Source organism: Oncorhynchus mykiss, chromosome 22 (genome assembly GCF_057628025.1).
Source record: "Oncorhynchus mykiss isolate SJ-2025 chromosome 22, ASM5762802v1, whole genome shotgun sequence".
NCBI classification, from domain to species: Eukaryota; Metazoa; Chordata; class Actinopteri; order Salmoniformes; family Salmonidae; genus Oncorhynchus; species Oncorhynchus mykiss.
The window spans coordinates 55,250,173-55,267,533 of record NC_143043.1 but is presented as its reverse complement, the minus strand read 5'-3'; positions in this window follow the sequence as shown (position 1 = coordinate 55,267,533).

Here is a 17,361-nt window from a genome sequence, read left to right as displayed (position 1 = left end):
ACAATGCCTACTGCACCCATGCTCTACCAAGGTTTTACAGCACCACGATGCCTACTCCAACCATGCTCTACCAAGGTTTTACAGCACCACAATGCCTACTCCACCCATGTTCTACCAAGGTTTTACAGTACCACAATGCCTACTCCACCCATGCTCTACCAAGGTTTTACAGCACCACAATGCCTACTCCACCCGTGCTCTACCAAGGTTTTACAGCACCACAATGCCTACTCCACCCATGCTCTACCAAGGTTTTACAGCACCACAATGCCTACTCCACCCATGCTCTACCAAGGTTTTACAGCACCACAATGCCTACTCCACCCATGCTCTACCAAGGTTTTACAGCACAACAATGCCTACTCCACCCATGCTCTACCAAGGTTTTACAGCACCACAATGCCTACTCCACCCATGTTCTACCAAGGTTTTACAGCACCACAATGCCTACTCCACCCATGTTCTACCAAGGTTTTACAGCACCACGATGCCTACTCCACCCATGTTCTACCAAGGTTTTACAGCACCACAATGCCTACTCCACCCATGCTCTACCAAGGTTTTACAGCACCACAATGCCTACTCCACCCATGTTCTACCAAGGTTTTACAGCACCACAATGCCTACTCCACCCATGCTCTACCAAGGTTTTACAGCACCACGATGCCTACTCCACCCATGCTCTACCAAGGTTTTACAGCACCACGATCCCTACTCCACCCATGCTCTACCAAGGTTTTACAGCACATAGCTTTTGTTTTATTTACATTTTTACATTTTTTTAAACATTTATTTAAGAGAACTTAGCGGCCTAAAAAAACAATGTTACCTCTCAGCCTATATGACTAAACACCGATGTTACCTATCAAATCAAATCAAATGTATTTATATAGCCCTTCTTACATCAGCTGATATCTCAAAGTGAATCAGTTTCTAGGGACAACAGTTTGGAAGACATTTATTGGATACATCTCAGCAGGCAGTGTATTCAGTCTGAAAGGTGGTCTAATGGTCACTTTAAAGACACTGTAGTCTTGTCGTTATCCGAAGCCTAGATATTGAGTCTAAGTCTGGGCATGAAAATGTTATTTTTTCTTCCTAATGCTAATGACCCTGTTTTAAGAATCTGGTATGTGGTTCTCGGTAATGACCAGCCGGCTCATGAAGAGAAGCGGGGGAGTGTGTTGTGTACCTTCAATCAAGTTGATGTGTGAAGTTTCATCGACATTGACGACGGTAGACGGGAGATTTGAATTTAACATTGAGCTATAATCAATCCCTACTACAGTCGAGCCAAACGTCTCACTGTCCTTCCTGCAGTTCCTGCTGCGGACCCACCATCTCAGCAGGTAGTGTATTACACCAAGAACAGTGTGTACAATAATAATGTATTTTTGTTCTTTATGTGTTTGTTGAGAGCAGGTGACAGAGGGCAAGCGCAGGCCTGTTGGGATGCCAGGTTTGGGTAATATAGCAGCTCCTGTGGTGGTGACAAAGTGAGTGTTTTTGGTTCTGTATGAAAGGGTTAAAACACACATGTTTATGAGGGGTGAAAAGTGGACTAAATGGAGCCTAAACTCTCACCAAGTCATCTAATGTGTAACTGAGTGCCTAAGAAACCTTTTTGAATGGACACCTCCACACACACCTTGTTAAATGCGTCGCATTATTCACACCAGTTGGCAGGTTGTGCTTAGCCTGTATTTGGCAAACTCCAAGTTGCCCTTCTGGAAGGTTCTCCCATCTCCACAGAGGAACTTGTGCTCTTAGCCACAAGAGATGAACACTTACAATATGAAGATACTAAGGGCTTCCCAGTTCCTAGTCATCTCTATCAGACTGTACTACTACATATCCTAACACTACTGCCAGTCTGTAGCCTTTTACTCTTGTACTAATGTTACCAAACATATCCTAAAACTACTGCCAACTTTTAGCCTTTTCCTCTGTCATCTCTTGGCTGCGTCTGAGTTGGCACCCTGCAGAAATAAAATCTGAAAGTGTTCACAGGCCAAGATTTTCCCATATTTTGTTATAATTGTCATTTTTTTTGTCACAACAACTCTAATGTCAAAGTGGAAGAGAAAATATAATTTGTTATTCAACCCCCTGACTCAAAAACATGTTAGAATCCCTTTTTGGCAGCGTTTACAGATGTGTTGTGTTGGACTTGCCCCAAACACTTTGCACTCAGGACCAAAAGTGAATTTCTTTGCCAGATTTTTTGCCTTGAAAAAAAGATGCATGTTTTGGAATATTTTTATTCTGTACAAGCTTCCTTCTTTTTGCTCTGTCATTTAGGTTGGGATTGTGGAGTAACTACAATGTTGTTGATCCATCCTCAGTTTTCTCCTATCACAGCCATTATACTCTGTAACTGTTTTAAAGTCCCCATTAGCCACTGAGCGGTTTCCTTCCTCTCCGGCAACTGAGTTGGGAAGGACGCCTGTATCTTTGTAGTGACTGGGTGTATTGATACACCATCCAAAGTGTAATTAATAACTTCACCATGCTCAAAGGGATATTCAATGTCAGTTTTTTTGTTTTTGTTTTTCCCCCATCTACCAATGGTTATCATTCCTTGCAAACCATTGGAAAACCTCCCTGGTCTTTGCGGTTGAATCTGTGTTTGAAATCCACTGCTCGACTGAGGGACCTAACAGATGTCGGGTACAGAGATGAGGTAGTCATTCAAAAATCATGTTAAACACAAAGGGTGAGTCCATGCAACTTATTATGTGACTTGTTAAGCACATTCTTACTTCTGAACACTAATTGACTGAAGACATTTCAGCTTTTCATTTAGAATTAATTTGTATAAAAAAACATAATTCCACTTTGACGTTATGGGGTATTGTGTGTAGGCTGGTGACTAACAAATCTAAATGTAATCCCTTTTAAATTCAGGCTGTAACACACTAAAATGTGGACAAATACTTCCTGGAGGCACTGTAGTGGCCTACTTTTGCGCCAGGAAACATAGGACTCAAATGTAGTGCACTACATAGGGAATAGGGTGCCATTTGGGACAGAGCGTTTCTCTCGTGTGATTCAATTCGTAACAGTTAAACAATGAGTTGTTATCTTGTTGTGATACTGTAGCTAAAAACTATTCTGTTGTACCTTAATAAAACCCGGGCTTTCTGTCCCTTCCGGGCTGCCGTACTGTGAAACTGTAGCTAATACTATTCTGTTGTACCTTAATATAACCCTGGCCTTCTGTCCCTTCCGGGCTGCCGTAGTGTGAAACTGTAGCTAATACTATTCTGTTGTACCTTAATATAACCCTGGCCTTCTGTCCCTTCCGGGCTGCCATACTGTGAAACTGTAGCTAATACTATTCTGTTGTACCTTAATATAACCCTGGCCTTCTGTCCCTTCCGGGCTGCCATACTGTGAAACTGTAGCTAATACTATTCTGTTGTACCTTAATATAACCCTGGCCTTCTGTCCCTTCCGGGCTGCCGTAGTGTGAAACTGTAGCTAATACTATTCTGTTGTACCTTAATATAACCCTGGCCTTCTGTCCCTTCCGGGCTGCCGTAGTGTGAAACTGTAGCTAATACTATTCTGTTGTACCTTAATATAACCCTGGCCTTCTGTCCCTTCGGGGCTGCCATACTGTGAAACTGTAGCTAATACTATTCTGTTGTACCTTAATATAACCCTGGCCTTCTGTCCCTTCCGGGCTGCTGTACTGTGAAACTGTAGCTAATACTATTCTGTTGTACCTTAATATAACCCTGGCCTTCTGTCCCTTCCGGGCTGCCGTAGTGTGAAACTGTAGCTAATACTATTCTGTTGTACCTTAATATAACCCTGGCCTTCTGTCCCTTCCGGGCTGCCGTAGTGTGAAACTGTAGCTAATACTATTCTGTTGTACCTTAATATAACCCTGGCCTTCTGTCCCTTCCGGGCTGCCATACTGTGAAACTGTAGCTAATACTATTCTGTTGTACCTTAATATAACCCTGGCCTTCTGTCCCTTCCGGGCTGCCATACTGTGAAACTGTAGCTAATACTATTCTGTTGTACCTTAATATAACCCTGGCCTTCTGTCCCTTCCGGGCTGCCGTAGTGTGAAACTGTAGCTAATACTATTCTGTTGTACCTTAATATAACCCTGGCCTTCTGTCCCTTCCGGGCTGCCGTAGTGTGAAACTGTAGCTAATACTATTCTGTTGTACCTTAATATAACCCTGGCCTTCTGTCCCTTCGGGGCTGCCATACTGTGAAACTGTAGCTAATACTATTCTGTTGTACCTTAATATAACCCTGGCCTTCTGTCCCTTCCGGGCTGCTGTACTGTGAAACTGTAGCTAATACTATTCTGTTGTACCTTAATATAACCCTGGCCTTCTGTCCCTTCCGGGCTGCCGTAGTGTGAAACTGTAGCTAATACTATTCTGTTGTACCTTAATATAACCCTGGCCTTCTGTCCCTTCCGGGCTGCTGTAGTGTGAAACTGTAGCTAATACTATTCTGTTGTACCTTAATATAACCCTGGCCTTCTGTCCCTTCCGGGCTGCCGTACTGTGATCACAGTTTTACTACTGTGCACATCTGTGGTGGCAAAGCCATGGCAACCCGCCCACTTTGTTTCCATAACAACCATCATCAAGACAGTTCCCATCTGCTGTGTGTCGATTAGACATGCAGCAGTGTGGGCGCGCACGCACACACACACATTCACGCACACACAAACACACACACACACACATTCACGCACACACACACAAACACACACACATTCACGCACACACACACATTCACGCACACACACACACACACACATGCACACACACACATTCACGCACACACACACACACACACGCACGCACACACACACACACACACACACACGCACACACACACATTCACGCACAAACACACACACACACGCACACACACACATTCACGCACACACACACATTCACACACACACACACACACACACACACGCACACACACACATTCACGCACAGACACCGTCACGCACACACACACTCACGTACACACACACCAACCTGGCCTCAGGGTAATTCGTAAGATTTGGTAGGTAAATCTGTGCCCTCCATTTAGTATCATACATAATGTTACCCTAGGTTACGTTATGAATGGAATAGCGGTCGGACAATAGCATAGGAATTGGTTGACCTAACCTTTACATCTTAGTGGATACGTAGTATTATATGTTTTACTCTGAAACCCGGTTGCTTTTTCGCTTGGTAACAAAGAAGGAGAATTGACGTTGGTGGTTAGGAGGACTGACGACACAGGTCAGGGTAAACATTGACGTAAAATGTTAATTTAAGTAAAAGGTTAAGAGAATTAGGTTAATTAGGTTAGAATTCGGGTTAGAGGAAGAGTTCTCTAAAAATGCTACAGTTGTCCTCGACGCGACTAGAACACACAACCATTAGAATGATAGACGGTCACCTCACACGTCCATCCACCCTCCCTCGTAGAGTCTTTAGTAAGATAGTGTCATTATTAACCTATTAGTAACATCGTGTCTATATTAACATAGTGTCTATATTAACATAGTGTCTATATTAACATAGTGTCTATATTAACCTAGTGTCTATATTAACATAGTGTCTTTAGTAACATAGTGTCTATATTAACATAGTGTCTATTTTAACATAGTGTCTTTAGTAACATAGTGTCTATATTAACATAGTGTCTTTAGTAACATAGTGTCTATATTAACATCATGTCTTTAGTAACATAGTGTCTATATTAACATCATGTCTTTAGTAACATAGTGTCTATATTAACATCATGTCTTTAGTAACATAGTGTCTATATTAACATCATGTCTTTAGTAACATAGTGTCTATATTAACATCATGTCTTTAGTAACATAGTGTCTATATTAACATAGTGTCTATATTAACATAGTGTCTATATTAACATAGTGTCTATATTAACCTATTAGTAACATAGTGTCTATATTAATATAGTGTCTATATTAACATAGTGTCTATATTAACATAGTGTCTATATTAACATAGTGTCTATATTAACATAGTGTCTATATTAACATAGTGTCTATATTAACATAGTGTCTATATTAACATAGTGTCTATATTAACCTATTAGTAACATAGTGTCTATATTAACCTATTAGTAACATAGTGTCTATATTAACATAGTGTCTATATTAACATAGTGTCTATATTAACATAGTGTCTATATTAACATAGTGTCTATATTAACATAGTGTCTATATTAAACTATTATTAACATAGTGTCTATATTAACATAGTGTCTATATTAACATAGTGTCTATATTAACATAGTGTCTATATTAACATAGTGTCTATATTAACATAGTGTCTATATTAACATAGTGTCTATATTAACATAGTGTCTATATTAACATAGTGTCTATATTAACATAGTGTCTATATTAACATAGTGTCTATATTAACATAGTGTCTTTAGTAACATAGTGTCTATATTAACCTATTAGTAACATAGTGTCTATATTAATATAGTGTCTATATTAACATAGTGTCTATATTAAACTATTATTAACATAGTGTCTATATTAACATAGTGTCTATATTAACATAGTGTCTATATTAACATAGTGTCTATATTAACATAGTGTCTATATTAACATAGTGTCTATATTAACATAGTGTCTATAGTAACATAGTGTCTATATTAACATAGTGTCTATATTAACCTATTAGTAACATAGTGTCTATATTAACATAGTGTCTATATTAACATAGTGTCTATATTAACCTATTAGTAACATAGTGTCTATATTAACATAGTGTCTATATTAACATAGTGTCTATATTAACATAGTGTCTTTAGTAACATAGTGTCTATATTAACCTATTAGTAACATAGTGTCTATATTAACCTATTAGTAACATAGTGTCTATATTAACCTATTAGTAACATAGTGTCTATATTAACATAGTGTCTATATTAACATAGTGTCTATATTAAACTATTATTAACATAGTGTCTATATTAACATAGTGTCTATATTAACATAGTGTCTATATTAACATAGTGTCTTTAGTAACATAGTGTCTATATTAACCTATTATTAACATAGTGTCTATATTAACATAGTGTCTATATTAACCTAGTGTCTATATTAACATAGTGTCTATATTAACATAGTGTCTATATTAACATAGTGTCTTTAGTAACATAGTGTCTATATTAACCTATTAGTAACATAGTGTCTATATTAACCTATTAGTAACATAGTGTCTATATTAACCTATTAGTAACATAGTGTCTATATTAACATAGTGTCTATATTAACATAGTGTCTATATTAACATAGTGTCTATATTAACATAGTGTCTATATTAACATAGTGTCTTTAGTAACTCTTACTGCAGTGGCTAAATCAGGGTCACGGAGTGTTTCTTGTCTTAAACAAATCTACTTAAAAACAAATGTCACCACCTCACAAACATGGTTATGGGCTATGAAAAAATAAATGTCTACCATGTCAGATATAGAGTTGTGATATATTAAATCAGATATAGAGTTGTGATATATTAAATCAGATATAGAGTTGTGATGTATTCAGTCAGATATAGAGTTGTGATGTATTAAATCAGATATAGAGTTGTGATATATTAAATCAGATATAGAGTTGTGATGTATTCAATCAGATATAGAGTTGTGATGTATTAAATCAGATATAGAGTTGTGATATATTAAATCAGATATAGAGTTGTGATGTATTCAGTCAGATATAGAGTTGTGATGTATTAAATCAGATATAGAGTTGTGATGTATTCAGTCAGATATAGAGTTGTGATGTATTCAGTCAGATATAGAGTTGTGATGTATTAAATCAGATATAGAGTTGTGATGTATTCAGTCAGATATAGAGTTGTGATGTATTAAATCAGATATAGAGTTGTGATGTATTCAGTCAGATATAGAGTTGTGATGTATTCAGTCAGATATAGAGTTGTGATGTATTAAATCAGATATAGAGTTGTGATGTATTCAGTCAGATATAGAGTTGTGATGTATTCAGTCAGATATAGAGTTGTAATGTATTAAATCAGATATAGAGTTGTAATGTATTAAATCAGATATAGAGTTGTGATGTATTAAATCAGATATAGAGTTGTGATGTATTAAATCAGATATAGAGTTGTGATGTATTAAATCAGATATAGAGTTGTAATGTATTCAATCAGATATAGAGTTGTGATGTATTAAATCAGATATAGAGTTGTGATGTATTAAATCAGATATAGAGTTGTGATGTATTCAGTCAGATATAGAGTTGTGATGTATTAAATCAGATATAGAGTTGTGATGTATTCAGTCAGATATAGAGTTGTGATGTATTCAGTCAGATATAGAGTTGTAATGTATTAAATCAGATATAGAGTTGTAATGTATTAAATCAGATATAGAGTTGTGATGTATTAAATCAGATATAGAGTTGTGATGTATTAAATCAGATATAGAGTTGTGATGTATTAAATCAGATATAGAGTTGTAATGTATTCAATCAGATATAGAGTTGTGATGTATTAAATCAGATATAGAGTTGTGATATATTAAATCAGATATAGAGTTGTGATGTATTAAATCAGATATAGAGTTGTGATGTCTACCATGTCAGATATAGAGTTGTGATGTATTAAATCAGATATAGAGTTGTGATGTATTCAATCAGATATAGAGTTGTAATGTATTAAATCAGATATAGAGTTGTGATGTATTAAATCAGATATAGAGTTGTGATGTATTAAATCAGATATAGAGTTGTAATGTATTCAGTCAGATATAGAGTTGTGATGTATTAAATCAGATATAGAGTTGTGATGTATTAAATCAGATATAGAGTTGTGATGTATTCAATCAGATATAGAGTTGTGATGTATTAAATCAGATATAGAGTTGTGATGTATTAAATCAGATATAGAGTTGTAATGTATTCAGTCAGATATAGAGTTGTGATGTATTAAATCAGATATAGAGTTGTGATGTATTAAATCAGATATAGAGTTGTGATGTATTCAATCAGATATAGAGTTGTGATGTATTAAATCAGATATAGAGTTGTAATGTATTAAATCAGATATAGAGTTGTGATGTATTAAATCAGATATAGAGTTGTGATGTATTCAATCAGATATAGAGTTGTGATGTATTCAGTCAGATATAGAGTTGTGATGTATTAAATCAGATATAGAGTTGTGATGTATTAAATCAGATATAGAGTTGTGATGTATTAAATCAGATATAGAGTTGTGATGTATTAAATCAGATATAGAGTTGTGATGTATTAAATCAGATATAGAGTTGTGATGTATTAAATCAGATATAGAGTTGTAATGTATTAAATCAGATATAGAGTTGTAATGTATTAAATCAGATATAGAGTTGTGATGTATTCAATCAGATATAGAGTTGTGATGTCTACCATGTCAGATATAGAGTTGTGATGTATTCAGTCAGATATAGAGTTGTGATGTATTAAATCAGATATAGAGTTGTGATGTATTAAATCAGATATAGAGTTGTGATGTATTAAATCAGATATAGAGTTGTGATGTATTAAATCAGATATAGAGTTGTAATGTATTCAGTCAGATATAGAGTTGTGATGTATTCAATCAGATATAGAGTTGTGATGTATTAAATCAGATATAGAGTTGTGATGTATTAAATCAGATATAGAGTTGTGATGTATTCAGTCAGATATAGAGTTGTGATGTATTAAATCAGATATAGAGTTGTGATGTATTAAATCAGATATAGAGTTGTGATGTATTAAATCAGATATAGAGTTGTAATGTATTAAATCAGATATAGAGTTGTGATGTATTAAATCAGATATAGAGTTGTAATGTATTCAATCAGATATAGAGTTGTGATGTATTAAATCAGATATAGAGTTGTGATGTATTCAGTCAGATATAGAGTTGTGATGTATTCAGTCAGATATAGAGTTGTGATGTATTAAATCAGATATAGAGTTGTAATGTATTCAGTCAGATATAGAGTTGTGATGTATTAAATCAGATATAGAGTTGTGATGTATTCAGTCAGATATAGAGTTGTGATATATTAAATCAGATATAGAGTTGTGATGTATTAAATCAGATATAGAGTTGTAATGTATTCAATCAGATATAGTGTTGTGATGTATTAAATCAGATATAGAGTTGTGATGTATTAAATCAGATATAGAGTTGTGATGTATTAAATCAGATATAGAGTTGTAATGTATTCAATCAGATATAGTGTTGTGATGTATTCAATCAGATATAGAGTTGTGATGTATTCAGTCAGATATAGAGTTGTGATGTATTCAATCAGATATAGAGTTGTGATGTATTCAGTCAGATATAGAGTTGTAATGTATTCAGTCAGATATAGAGTTGTGATGTATTAAATCAGATATAGAGTTGTGATGTATTAAATCAGATATAGAGTTGTGATGTATTCAGTCAGATATAGAGTTGTGATGTATTTAATCAGATATAGAGTTGTGATGTATTCAATCAGATATAGAGTTGTGATGTATTAAATCAGATATAGAGTTGTAATGTATTAAATCAGATATAGAGTTGTGATGTATTAAATCAGATATAGAGTTGTAATGTATTAAATCAGATATAGAGTTGTGATGTATTCAATCAGATATAGAGTTGTGATGTATTTAATCAGATATAGAGTTGTGATGTATTAAATCAGATATAGAGTTGTGATGTATTCAATCAGATATAGAGTTGTGATGTATTCAATCAGATATAGAGTTGTGATGTATTCAATCAGATATAGAGTTGTGATGTATTTAATCAGATATAGAGTTGTGATGTATTCAGTCAGATATAGAGTTGTGATGTATTCAGTCAGATATAGAGTTGTGATGTATTCAATCAGATATAGAGTTGTGATGTATTAAATCAGATATAGAGTTGTGATGTATTCAGTCAGATATAGAGTTGTGATGTATTCAATCAGATATAGAGTTGTGATGTATTCAGTCAGATATAGAGTTGTAATGTATTCAGTCAGATATAGAGTTGTGATGTATTCAGTCAGATATAGAGTTGTAATGTATTCAGTCAGATATAGAGTTGTGATGTATTCAATCAGATATAGAGTTGTGATGTATTAAATCAGATATAGAGTTGTGATGTATTAAATCAGATATAGAGTTGTGATGTCTACCATGTCAGATATAGAGTTGTGATGTATTCAGTCAGATATAGAGTTGTAATGTATTCAGTCAGATATAGAGTTGTGATGTATTCAGTCAGATATAGAGTTGTGATGTATTCAGTCAGATATAGAGTTGTAATGTATTCAGTCAGATATAGAGTTGTGATGTATTCAATCAGATATAGAGTTGTAATGTATTCAATCAGATATAGAGTTGTGATGTATTAAATCAGATATAGAGTTGTGATGTATTAAATCAGATATAGAGTTGTGATGTATTAAATCAGATATAGAGTTGTGATGTATTAAATCAGATATAGAGTTGTGATGTATTCAATCAGATATAGAGTTGTAATGTATTAAATCAGATATAGAGTTGTAATGTATTAAATCAGATATAGAGTTGTGATGTATTCAGTCAGATATAGAGTTGTGATGTATTAAATCAGATATAGAGTTGTGATGTATTAAATCAGATATAGAGTTGTGATGTATTCAGTCAGATATAGAGTTGTGATGTATTAAATCAGATATAGAGTTGTGATGTATTCAATCAGATATAGAGTTGTGATGTATTAAATCAGATATAGAGTTGTGATGTATTAAATCAGATATAGAGTTGTGATGTATTCAGTCAGATATAGAGTTGTGATGTATTAAATCAGATATAGAGTTGTGATGTATTAAATCAGATATAGAGTTGTGATGTATTAAATCAGATATAGAGTTGTGATGTATTCAATCAGATATAGAGTTGTGATGTATTCAATCAGATATAGAGTTGTGATGTATTAAATCAGATATAGAGTTGTAATGTATTAAATCAGATATAGAGTTGTGATGTATTCAGTCAGATATAGAGTTGTGATGTATTAAATCAGATATAGAGTTGTGATGTATTAAATCAGATATAGAGTTGTGATGTATTAAATCAGATATAGAGTTGTGATGTATTAAATCAGATATAGAGTTGTAATGTATTAAATCAGATATAGAGTTGTGATGTATTAAATCAGATATAGAGTTGTGATGTATTAAATCAGATATAGAGTTGTGATGTATTAAATCAGACATAGAGTTGTAATGTATTAAATCTTGAATTTGTTTCCTAATATTACAGCACAGAAAACTGACATATAACAAAACTGTTTGACGTAGAAATACAGTTTTTTATTTTGTTTTCTTAAAATAGTATTTTTTTAATGATGAAATTATGAAAAAAATGTTCATAACATTCCCACCCAAGACTCTACTAGAGGCATATTTGGTCATTTGACTGCAGGTAGAGGCTACTATCTGAGATTTACATAAAATACCAAATGACAGTTCACTGAGGCCAGTCTGTACACACTTCCCCCTCAACCGCACAGAAACATATTTTGATTGTCCAGAATTGTAGCAATGTCCTGATTGAGTATTATGCTGCTCATAGGGGCTAATTCCTGACAGACTGACAGGCTGTAATTTACTCGTGAATAGGAGCTTTACACAGGTATAAATCATACATTTGGCCTTTCTCTCTCTGTCAATTCAATTCAATTCAAGGGGCTTTATTGGCATGGGAAACATGTGTTAACATTGCCAAAGCAAGTGAGGTAGATAATATATAAAGTGAATATATGTCTCTCTGTCTCTATCTCTATATCTTATCTATCTATCTATCTATCTATCTATCTATCTATCTATCTATCTATCTATCTATCTATCTATCTATCTATCTATCTATCTATCTATCTATCTATCTATCTATCTATCTATCTATCTATCTATCTATCTATCTATCTATCTATCTCTCTCTCTCTCTCTCCCTCTCTCTCTCTCTCTCTCTCTCTCTCTCTCTCTCTCTCTCTCTCTCTCTCTCTCTCTCTCTCTCTGTCTCTCTGTCTCTCTGTCTCTCTGTCTCTCTGTCTCTGTCTCTGTCTCTCAATTCAATTCAAGGGGCTTTATTGGCATGGGAAACATGTGTTAACATTGCCAAAGCAAGTGAGGTAGACAACATACAAAATGAATATATAAAGTGAAAAACAACAAAAATTAACAGTAAACATTACACATACAGAGGTTTCAAAACAGTAAAGACATTACACATGTCATATTATATATATATATATATATACAGTGTTTTAACAATGTACAAATGGTTAAAGGACACAAGATAAAATAAATAAGCATAAATATGGGTTGTATTTACAATGGTGTGTGTTCTTCACTGGTTGACCTTTTCTTGTGGCAACAGGTCACAAATCTTGCTGCTGTGATGGCACACTGTGGAATTTCACCCAGTAGATATGGGAGTTTATCAAAATCGGGTTTGTTTTCGAATTCTTTGTGGATCTGTGTAATCTGAGGGAAATATGTCTCTCTAATATGGTCATACATTGGGCAGGAGGTTAGGAAGTGCAGCTCAGTTTCCACCTCATTTTGTGGGCAGTAAGCACATAGCTTGTCTTCTCTTGAGAGCCATGTCTGCCTACGGCGGCCTTTCTCAATAGCAAGGCTATGCTCACTGAGTCTGTACATAGTCAAAGCTTTCCTTAATTTTGGGTCAGTCACAGTGGTCAGGTATTCTGCCGCTGTGTACTCTCTGTTTAGGGCCAAATAGCATTCTAGTTTGCTCTGTTTTTTTGTTAATTATTTCCAATGTGTCAAGTAATTATCTTTTTGTTTTCTCATGATTTGGTTGGGTCTAATTGTGCTGTTGTCCTGGGGCTCTGTAGGGTCTGTTTGTGTTTGTGAACAGAGCCCCAGGACCAGCTTGCTTAGGGGACTCTTCTCCAGGTTCATCTCTCTGTAGGTGATGGCTTTGTTATGGAAGGTTTGGGAATCACTTCCTTTTAGGTGGTTATAGAATTTAATTCTCTATCTATCTATCTCTGTCTCTCTCGGTCTCTATCTATCTATCTCTGTCTATCTGTCTATCTCGGTCTCTATCTATCTATCTCTGTCTCTCTCGTTCTCTATCTATCTATCTCTGTCTCTATCTATTTATCTCTGTCTCTCTCGGTCTCTATCTATCTATCTCTGTCTCTATCTATCTATCTCTGTCTCTCTCGGCCTCTATCTATCTATCTCTGTCTCTATCTATCTATCTATCTAGCTCTGTCTCTATCTATCAATCTCTGTCTCTCTCTATTTTCTTTCTTTCTCTCTCTCTCTCTCTCTATTTTCTGTCTGTCTCTCTCTCTCTCTTTCTCTTTTTTTCAATTTAAATTCAAGGGGCTTTATTGGCATGGGAAACATATGTTAACATTGCCAAAGCAAGTGAAATAGATAATACAGTTTTTTTCCAACTGCTTACACACAAAATCTTTTCATGTCACACGATTTTTGAAACCTCTCACTTAAAGTGCAAAACTACACACCAGATAACCCAACCCATAAGCTATTTCTCAGCCTTTGACTCAGTTGTCAATTGCATGAAACACTTTTTTTTTCAAAACACTACACACAATTTTCTACCTAAAACACAAAAATCTAACAGGAAGTGACTTGCTTTCCTTTTCCAAACGCAACCAATCAAAATGCTACACTTATTCACCAGGTCACACACACACTCCTCACATGTGCAAACACTAATAGCTTAACTGATCACTAACCAATCACTGCTTTACTGTAGTATACGCCTATAAATAGGTCAAAGGTTTTGAACAATGGATGCCAACAATGGACAGAGAGCAAGAGGAGTAGGAGGGAGAGGAAGAGGAAGAAGAGGACGAGGGCAAAGAAGAGAAGGAAGGAGAGCCATCTCTGAGGAGATTAGGGCAACACTTGTTGATCATGTGATCAACCACGGTTTGACCATGACAGAGGCTGGACTGAGAGTCCAGCCCAACTTGATTCGATTTACAGTGGCGTCCATAATTCGACCCTTCAGAAATGAGATCAGGTATGCAACTATATAATGACTATTTTAGCATTACAGTAATGTACTGTAAAATACGTGTGACTGCATAGTATTGCTTAAACATTTGTAACTCTAAGCCATCCATTTACTGCACTGCATTGAATGAATGAGGTTGGTTATCAGGCTGTACTACATGTTGTTGTACATTGTTTACAGTTCCTATGCTGAACACATACTGTGTTTGAATTCTGTACAGAGTGGAAAGGCAAAGACATCATGGAGGACGAGGACGCTTGTTTACAGATGTACAAGAGACTGCAATTATAAATATGGTTTTGGCCGACAATGCAATTAGGATTCGGGAGATAAGAGAGCATATCTTGAATAACGACACCATATTTAACAACATCAATGCTGTAAGCCTGTCGACCACACAACGCATCCTCCAACGACACCGAGTGACGATGAAACAACTTTACAAGGTGCCATTTGAGAGAAACTCTGACAGAGTCAAGAATATGCGACATGACTTTGCAGAGGTATGTATGCAACACTACTTCCAGTACTTCAGACCATATTTACTCATCTGTATATCCTTTTGTCTGTTACAGAGAGTATTGGAGCTGGATGCCCATGTAATTCGCCATGAATTTATTTATGTGGATGAGGTTGGCTTCAACCTCACCAAAACCAGGCGCCGCGGAAGAAATGTAATAGGACAGAGGGCAATTACCAATGTCCCCGGACAGCGTGGGGGTAATATAACTAACTATGTGTGCTGCCATCACTCAAAACGGGGTCCTCCATCACAACGCCACACTGGGTCCGTACAACACCGGCCATATGCTCACTCAAAACGGGGTCCTCCATCACAACGCCACACTGGGTCCGTACAACACCGGCCATATGCTCACTTTTCTGGATGCAATTTACACAATGCTTGTCCCTGATCCAGATCAGGAGCCTGCTAGATTTGTGGTTTTATGGGACAATGTTAGTTTTCACCGGGCTGTTCTGGTCCAAAACTGGTTTGCCACCCATCCACAAGTTGTAGTTTTGTACCTACCCCCATATTCACCTTTTCAAAATCCCATAAAGGAATTGTCCTCAGCGGGGACATAGAGGTTGTCTCTGTCCAAGGTTGGACACGCCATGCTAGGAGATACTTCCCTCCATGTGGGGAAATAGAGGTTGCCTCTATCCAAGGTTGGATACGCCATGCTAGGAGGTACTTCCCTCCATGTGGGGACATAGAGGTTGCCTCTGTCCAAGGTTGGATACGCCATGCTAGGAGATACTTCCCTCGATGTGGGGACACAGAGGTTGCCTCTGTCCAAGGTTGGATACGCCATGCTAGGAGATACTTCCCTCCATGTGGGGACACAGAGGTTGCCTCTGTCCAAGGTTGGATACGCCATGCTAGGAGATACTTCCCTCCATGTGGGGACACAGAGGTTGCCTCTGTCCAAGGTTGGATACGCCATGCTAGGAGATACTTCCCTCGATGTGGGGACACAGAGGTTGCCTCTGTCCAAGGTTGGATACGCCATGCTAGGAGATACTTCCCTCCATGTGGGGACACAGAGGTTGCCTCTGTCCAAGGTTGGATACGCCATGCTAGGAGATACTTCCCTCCATGTTTGGCAAGAGAAAACGTATCTTGTGATGTGGACGAAGTATTGTGGCCAGACCCAGGCCGGAGAAGAGATGAAGGGTAGCTTAGCACTGGTGACTGCCCCCCCCCCCCTACCAATTCCTGGACAGCCCCCCCAGGACCCCACACACACAATTGTGTTCTTTACTGTATTCTAAAGAATATACTTTTAGTTTACATATGTTTATGGTTTTGTTGTATGCTACTGTATACAACAGTAATGTTCGGCCTAATAAATATTTTCTGTTTCTACATTGCATTGGTGTTTACAGTGTACTTGTTACCCCTCTCAGCAGATGACTTTCACTGTAGAACATTGTATTGGTGTTTACAGTGTACTTGTTACCCCTCTCAGCAGATGACTTTCACTGTAGAACATTGTATTGGTGTTTACAGTGTACTTGTTACCCCTCTCAGCAGATGACTTTCACTGTAGAACATTGTATTGACATGTAGATATAAGCCTATGAAAGACCAAAGAGCTTTAGATTTAGAACAACAGTGTTTACATGGTAGATCCAGAAATGTACTATTATGAAAGCAGTGTTTGCCATTTGATGCAAATGCTTCATTCTGACATGTGTTTATGGCATTTTGAATGCAGTGATACATTTTGAAGGAGATGTGAGGCATTTTGCATTTTGTGTGTGCAGTTTTGGGATTTGTGTGTAGAGTTTTT